The sequence below is a fragment of the Pelodiscus sinensis genome, chromosome 13 (assembly GCF_052426305.1).
Source record: "Pelodiscus sinensis isolate ZL-2025 chromosome 13, ASM5242630v1, whole genome shotgun sequence".
NCBI classification, from domain to species: domain Eukaryota; kingdom Metazoa; phylum Chordata; order Testudines; family Trionychidae; genus Pelodiscus; species Pelodiscus sinensis.
In genome coordinates, this window is record NC_143064.1 from 46,302,697 (window position 1) to 46,309,899 (window position 7,203).

Genomic DNA, 7,203 nt, shown 5'->3' on the forward strand with positions numbered 1-7,203 from the left:
GTAGACATACCCTAAATTAGTTCAAATTAATGCTGTAGTGGAGACATACCCTTAGAGACTAACAAAACATGTAGATGGGATCATGAGTTTTCGTGGGCACAACCCACTTCTTCAGATGAATGGAGTTTAAGGAATCCAGGTTCCAAATAAATAGCGGAGAAAGAGAGAGGATGGGGAGGGAAAGGAAAGAAGAAAAAAAGCCTCTATGCTAAATGAAGCTGATAGAGTGGGTTCTAAGTACCTGGTGTTTGGCTTTTTATGCCATTAGGATGTGGACTGTAGCGGGTAATCCAGTCATGTCTTTGTTTAAACCTCTATTGTAGGTATCAAACTTGTAAATGAAACTAAGTTCTGGAGAGTCCCTTTCAAGCTGGTTTTTGAAATTGGCTTGTTATAATATGGAAACTTTGAGATCCATTAATGAGTGCCCAGGCAAGTTACAATGTTCCCCAACAGGTTTCTGTGTTACCGTTTTGAATATCTGATTTGCGTCCATTAATCCTTTGTTGTAGAGACTGTCCTGTTTGGCCAATATACATGCAGAGGGGCATTGCAGGGATAGGTCACATTGGTGGAGATGTCCACAATGTAGGAACATCTAGAACACTCAGCTGCTCCGGAGTGGAGAGAGGGTTACAAGAAAACCTGCTGCAGCGAAGCACGTCAGTGGTTTGGGACACGGCAGGTCTGGGTAAGCGACACATGCTGCCCTCTGCCCTGCAAGTAATGCTCAGATCTGGCAAAGTCACCGAGACTCAGCAATTCATTTTTAAAGCATGAAGTTGGGCAGGGTAGTCTAAAAGCTGTAGTGGGGAGAGCTCCGGCTAAAATACACCTGCACCGACCAAGCTTTCCTGCTGGGTAAAGGCTCCTTTGCTTCCAGCTATATGCACAGCTGGCTGGCTGGGCAGAGATCCCCTGTTCTAGTTTAGCCCAGGGGCTGGCCACCATCTCTGGCCAGTCAGCAGTGCCAGAGCTAAGGTGCTTTTCCAGCAGGAGAGACGGTGACCTGAGTGTGCTCAGAAACCCAGGGTGAAGGTGGGCTGCTCAACTGGCAAATCATCAGGGAGATTGCTTTCCTGGTGTCCTGCTCGCGGTAAGAAACTGGGGACTTGGATTACGAGTTTAGCCCAACTGCCCAGTTTATGGCACGTGGGTGCAGCTGGAATTAAAATCCCAAGCTGACGGGCTAATGGAAGGTCGCCCCCAGGAACCAGCCCTGGAGAAGTCACTTGGCTACGTGGACAGCTGAGGGCGAGGCGGGTGGAGCGAGGGAGGCAGCCACTGGGAGGAAGGAGGTTCGGTTGCTGTAGTCAGAGAATGCACGGGGCACTTTGGGGGTTCAACCCACGCCAGCCAAGGCTCCTCACCACTTGCCCCGAAACTCAGTGTGCCTGACATGCTGGTCTACTGTGGCTCACAGCCCTGCTACCAACAGCCCACATCCACCCCTGGCTTCCGCTTTTGGCAGAGTGACCCCAGCAGCTTCCCAATTCTGAATGCCTCCCCAATCGTCCGTCTTGCAGCATCCAGCCCCCTGGCATGCACTTACCACAGCTGTTGCCTTTGTCTCCCTGGAACAAGATAGCATCCACCTGCCCTCTTTTAACCAAAGCCCCCAATTGCTTGCTGGTAAAAATAAAAGAAAGGTGTTTTAAACCAGAAGTCTGACGGTTCAGAGATGCCAAGCAGAGCAAATACAGCTAGAAAGACTGACAAGCAAACACAAGGACAAATACGTGTCTGAGACTAAAACGTAATGTCAGCGAGTTGCCTGAGCCAGCTTCTCCCCTAGGGTACGTCTAGACTACAGGCTTCTGTCGACAAAGAGCGTCTAGACTACATTGAGTTCTGGTAGTGTGGACGCAAAGGACAGTTTACATGCAATAACACCTTCTGTCGACAGAAACTCTGTCGACAGAAGGCGTTATGCCTCGTAAAATGAGGTTTACCAGCGTCGACAAAACTGCTGAGTTCTGTCGACGTTATGTCGACAGAACTCAGCGGTAGTGTAGACGCTGGTATAGTTTTGTCGACAAAAGTCCACTTTTGTCGACAAAACTCTGTAGTCTAGACACACCCCTAGACTCAGACTTCTACCCCCTTGGCTGAAGGCTCCACCATGCTGTACTTTCCAGAGCTCTGGGCTCTTTGGTGCCTCGAGTGATGGATACGAAAATGGCTTTCTCTGTCTCCTTACATCTTCCCAAAGGTCACTGACCATGCTTTAAGAGACAGGAAGGCTCCGTGAGGCTGCAGCCTCGCCTACACCTCCCTCAGCGTTAAGTATTTGTCTTTCCCCATCTACTCTCACGATGGCTTATCTTACCTTGCGTGCAAAGGTGCTTTTCTTTGTCTTTGGTCACACCTCGCTTACTGACATTGGAGGCCCATTTGAGCAGGTGAACCCCCATTCTCTGCCTGGGACATAGGTCTGTGTTTTAAAACCATAGCCGCTCACAGCACATATCTCTAAAGCCTGTGATGGGGCTATCATCCATACACCCAATAAGAATATTAGTGAGCAGGGAGCTAGTAGCTGAACAATGATCTAGAACATGCCTCCATTTAGGTCTACAGTGTGACAACAGTGTGCCAGCTGGCATTGGGGTGCTCCTTAGGGAGTGAAATAGATGCTTTCGTGATGAAGGAGGCTTAGCAGCTCACTGCAGTAATGATAGGGGATGAGGAGGGAGAGAGAATTCCCTGGGATGAAGGTTAAGCCACTAGGAATAAAGAAGGAACAGAAGGGGAGCAAACACCTTCCCCATCCAGATTAACAGAATCCAGGGTATAGATAACAGCAAAGCAGTTACTTGTCAAGTGTAGGACCCGTGTTAATGAAGCTAATTAAGTGGGCTGACTGTATCCCATTCATAGCTTTTGATGTGAAAATGTGAATGTTAAAGGCAGGGGAAATTGTCTTTGTAGCGCATTACCCAGGAAATGTCTAACTGGTTACAGGATAACAGTGTTAAATTTGTAGATGAATTTCCATTCAGCAGTCTCTCTCTGTAGCTGGCCAGTGAAATTCCTTTGTAAAAGGATGGCTACTTTTAAATCCATGATAGTGTGATTAGGTAAGTTAAAATGTTCCCCTACAAATTTATGTGTTACCATTCTTGATGTCTGATTTGTGTCCATTTATTCTTTGTTGCAGAGACTGCCTGGGTTGGCCAGTATCCATGGCAGAGGGGCATTGCTGGCACTTGTAGGTATATATCACATTAGAGGATGTGCAGTTGTATGAGCCCCTAATGAGCCCTTAGCTTCATTAACATTGGTCCTAAAACCGACAGGTGGCATTTTTGCTGTTACATATATCTTGTATTTTGTTATTCCCACTCCAACTCATCTGATGAAGTGAGTCTTACCCATGCAAGCTCGTGATCTATATATTCTTGATCAGGGGTGGCCCGTGCGTATAGGCCACTCGGCCATCGCCTAGGGTGCCGCGTTAAATGGGGTACCCAATGATGACGTTACGCCATTGAGAGCTGTGGAGGTGGGGTCACTGATTGTGCATTCCGCCTGGGGCGCCAGCTGCCGGCAGCCCACCTCGGGCAACCCCTGTTCTTGTTAGTCTCTAAGGTGCCACAGGACTACTTGTTGTTTTTAAAGTCACAGACTAACACGGCTCCCCCTCTGAGACAGATAGACAGAGACTGGGGTAAACCAATACACAGACAGACGCTGTTTATAGAACACAAGCCCAATGATGCACTCAAATGCATCAAGTCCAGGGTGCATCCCATGAAACATCTCCCTGTCCCTCTTCTGCCCTGCCCCCCACCTCAGTGCATGATGGTGTGACCCTAGGGGGCAGGGAGCTGCTATGCTTTGGAGATGAATGCAGCAAATGATTATTTCACACCCAAATGGGCTAACAACTGAAGTGGGGGGTTCGTCCCTACATTCTGGACTCAGTTACGTGAATGCAAGTCTGCGGTGTCTCCAAAGTCTTTGGTTCCTTTGGCTTTACACAAGTGTACAGGTTGGAGCACGTACCTCCGAGAGGTTCTCCCTGCCTCTGGACAGACAGCCCAGCCAGGATTCCAAAGACCCTCAGAACTGCTCCTGAGATGCTGGTGCAGAAGCCTCCCTGGTCCCCACCTGGTAGGTACTCTGCAGCTTTTCCTCCCCTCTCTTTCCCGCATGGCCCCATTTCCAGCTCAGCTGATCCTGAAACTAACAAGCCGTTGCAACTCCACCGCTCTTCATTACAGTTCCTTCTGCCGCTCCCTCCAGTTCATCCCAGCGCTTCCCCTCCACTTGTCATTGCTGACAGGGGAACAGCTGCTGTCAGCCAAATCCTTACTTAAAAAAAAAAATTAAAAATTGCCGCAAGAGGCACTTACATGAAAATCGTTGGAAAGAACATGAGCTTTTCCCATCATCAATCTTTTCCTCTCTCTTTTCTTTTTTTTACATCTCAAAGACTTGGGTTAACCCGTTACGAACTCAGAGCATGTGCACGGAGCTGCATACCCTTATGGGGTGGTATGAATAATGAATGTTAATGGTCTGTCCCTTAAAAGACAGGCATCCGCGGAAGCACGTGGATCTACCACAAGCAGCCGGGAGGGGACAATTTGGTATCTTCTTGCTGTCAGAGGAGAGAAGTTTGGCTTGGCTATCTTGACTCTTCTCCTAAGGGGAAACACGGTGGGGCAGCAGACATAGGGAGTTCAGCCAACAGCCAGAGGAACAGGTAGATGTGATGAACCACCCCAGAACAGAGAGGTAGATGGAGCAATGGGAGGAAGTCCAAGCATGAATTGGCCTTTACTGTACCTCCAGGAGAGGGAGCAGTGACCCGTAGCACAGGGTTGGAAAACTTGGGGCTGAATGAACATGGAACCAGCTGCCCCCTTCACCAGGAAATGGAGGAGCCACCAGGGAGAAGTCCACGGTTGATCAGTGCAGAGGCCAGGGATGGAATGAGCACAGCGAGGGAGTCTGCGTCTCACTGTAGTTAATGGTGATAGATCCTCCAAAGCCAGGCTAGGGCCTACTGGTGAGCAGACCAGCCCTGCCAGCCACTGGTGGAGTGGTGGGTCCTCTCAGAGTGGAGCAAGCTGCATAGACAGGTACGGGCTTTTTCGGTATCCCTGGCGACGCTCCTCCCGCTTCCTCAGCGAGGCCTCATTCAGGCCCCGCTACAAACACGTGCTCTTGTCAGTCAGGGACGCCAAGGCCTGGCAGGAGCACTGGGACCATCCAGCCTGATCTCCAGCATGGCACAGGCCAGATAGATCCTCCCCAAAGTTCCTGGGGCAGCGCTTTTAGAAAAACACCCGGCCTGGCTTTAAAATGAGGCCAGGCTGGAGACTCTGCGATGACCCTTGGTAGGTTTGTCCAAGAATTGATTGTCCTCACTGACCCAAATAAAGGCCTTATTGTCTAGCCTGACGGTTCCTGACCTTTTCCAGATGGGGACCCATTTTAACTATTCAGGAAGACTTGGTGACCCAAGGCAATTCAAAAGCGGGGGGAGGAAGGAGGGCAGAGACACCTAGGGAGACTCTTGGCGACTCTTTTTGAAACGTAATGGCGACCCATATTTGGGTCCTGACCCACAGGTTGGGAAACCCTGGTCTAGATTTAGCTTCCAGCCGTCCCACCTTTCTCTGCTAGAAGAGTCGATTCTTGACTATCTGTTCTCCAGTGATGCACTCCTAGGCTATAATCAATTCACCCCTTAGCCCTCTCCTCGGCTGGCTAACTAGGGTGAGCGCCTTGATTCTGTCGTTCGCTGTGTTTTTGAATCATTTATTCAGGCTTGAGACTCTTCTCTGAGCCTTCTCCCATGTGCCAACCTCCTAGAATTGTGGGCACCAGCCGAGGGCCGAGGATTCCAGCAGGGGTCGCACCAGCGCCGAGTACAGGGGTGAACCAAGCTCCTGGAGACCGCCCTGTTTATGCATCCCAGATCCATTCATCTTTTGCGACGCCCAACTTACTGCTAAAGCAGCAGAAAGCCCTGAGCTGTGACGGCCACATGCTCGTGCGGGGGCGGTGTCTGCCTGCGTGCCGCCGCTGAGGAAGAAGGATGGGTGCAGCGCAAAGCAGCCAGCGAAGGAGCGGCTGCAGCTCCATGCCCAGCGACTCCCACCCAGCCGGGAGCAGAGGAAAACGCTGCAGCTAAGGTCCCTATGGCCGGCTTGCTTTTGTCTGCACAGAGCAAACTATCCAGCTGCAGGCCGCCTGGGTAAAAACCTCATCACTGCTGTTTGGAGCTGGACTGGGGGAATCTCGGGGCTAGACTTCCAATCGTGCCCTGACGTGGGGGGTGCAGGGAGCTGGGGGGTTTGGTTCCGCTTGCTCTGCACAAAAGGAGCAAATATTCACAGGGCAATAGGCGGGCGGGGATTTCCGAGAGCTGACTTTATTCCTTCTGCCATCCGCCGTGCCTGGTGCTTCTTCCTCCCACCGTGGGGCAGCTATGGGGCCTGCAGGACATTTCTATTCTCCCCTGTGCCTCTTCTGCTGGTGCCAGCGAGATGTTTCCGGTCACCCCTTCCTGCTCCTCTGTGCTGCAAGAGGGCAGCTGTGGGGCACCCCATCTGCTGGGCGCAGAAGGGCCTGAATCCTCCAGTAATGGGGCCTTCCTGCTACGTGATGGAGGAAGAGGTGGGGAGCCCATGCGGGGAGTCAGCGTCCCTGGTGAGCTGGGGAACATTACACTGCGGGTGCTTGGTCTGTATTTGCATGGGCAGCTCCCACCTCCCCTCAGCTCCTGTGTCCATCCCGCGGAGGTGGTGCATGGGTCACAGGATCGGGGCCTAAGCATGACCCACTCCTACCCCAGTGAGATCCTGAGGCCCTCCACGCTGCATCCCATGGGATGCCTCTCCTCTCACTAGCCCCGGCCCTGGCACTGTCTCGCTCTGCCCGGCCCCGGCACTCATCCTCCTTGACATCCTAGTCCATTTCCATTCTCTGCACACCGTCTCCGGGATTCCTCTTCCCCACTGCTGACAGTGCGTCTCGCCATGCAAATGGTGACTACGCCATCTGTCGAGAGATGGGAAAGCTTCCCCGGCCTTGGGAATCCTGCCGTGTTCTCCCCTCGCCATTGGCCAAAACTGCTCAGAGAGCATCCCCTGCTGGACCAGCCACACACTTCAATTCTCCTGCAGAGAGATTACACTGTCACTGCAGAGAGCTTCAGGGGGTAGCTGAGTTCGTCTGTTACAGAAA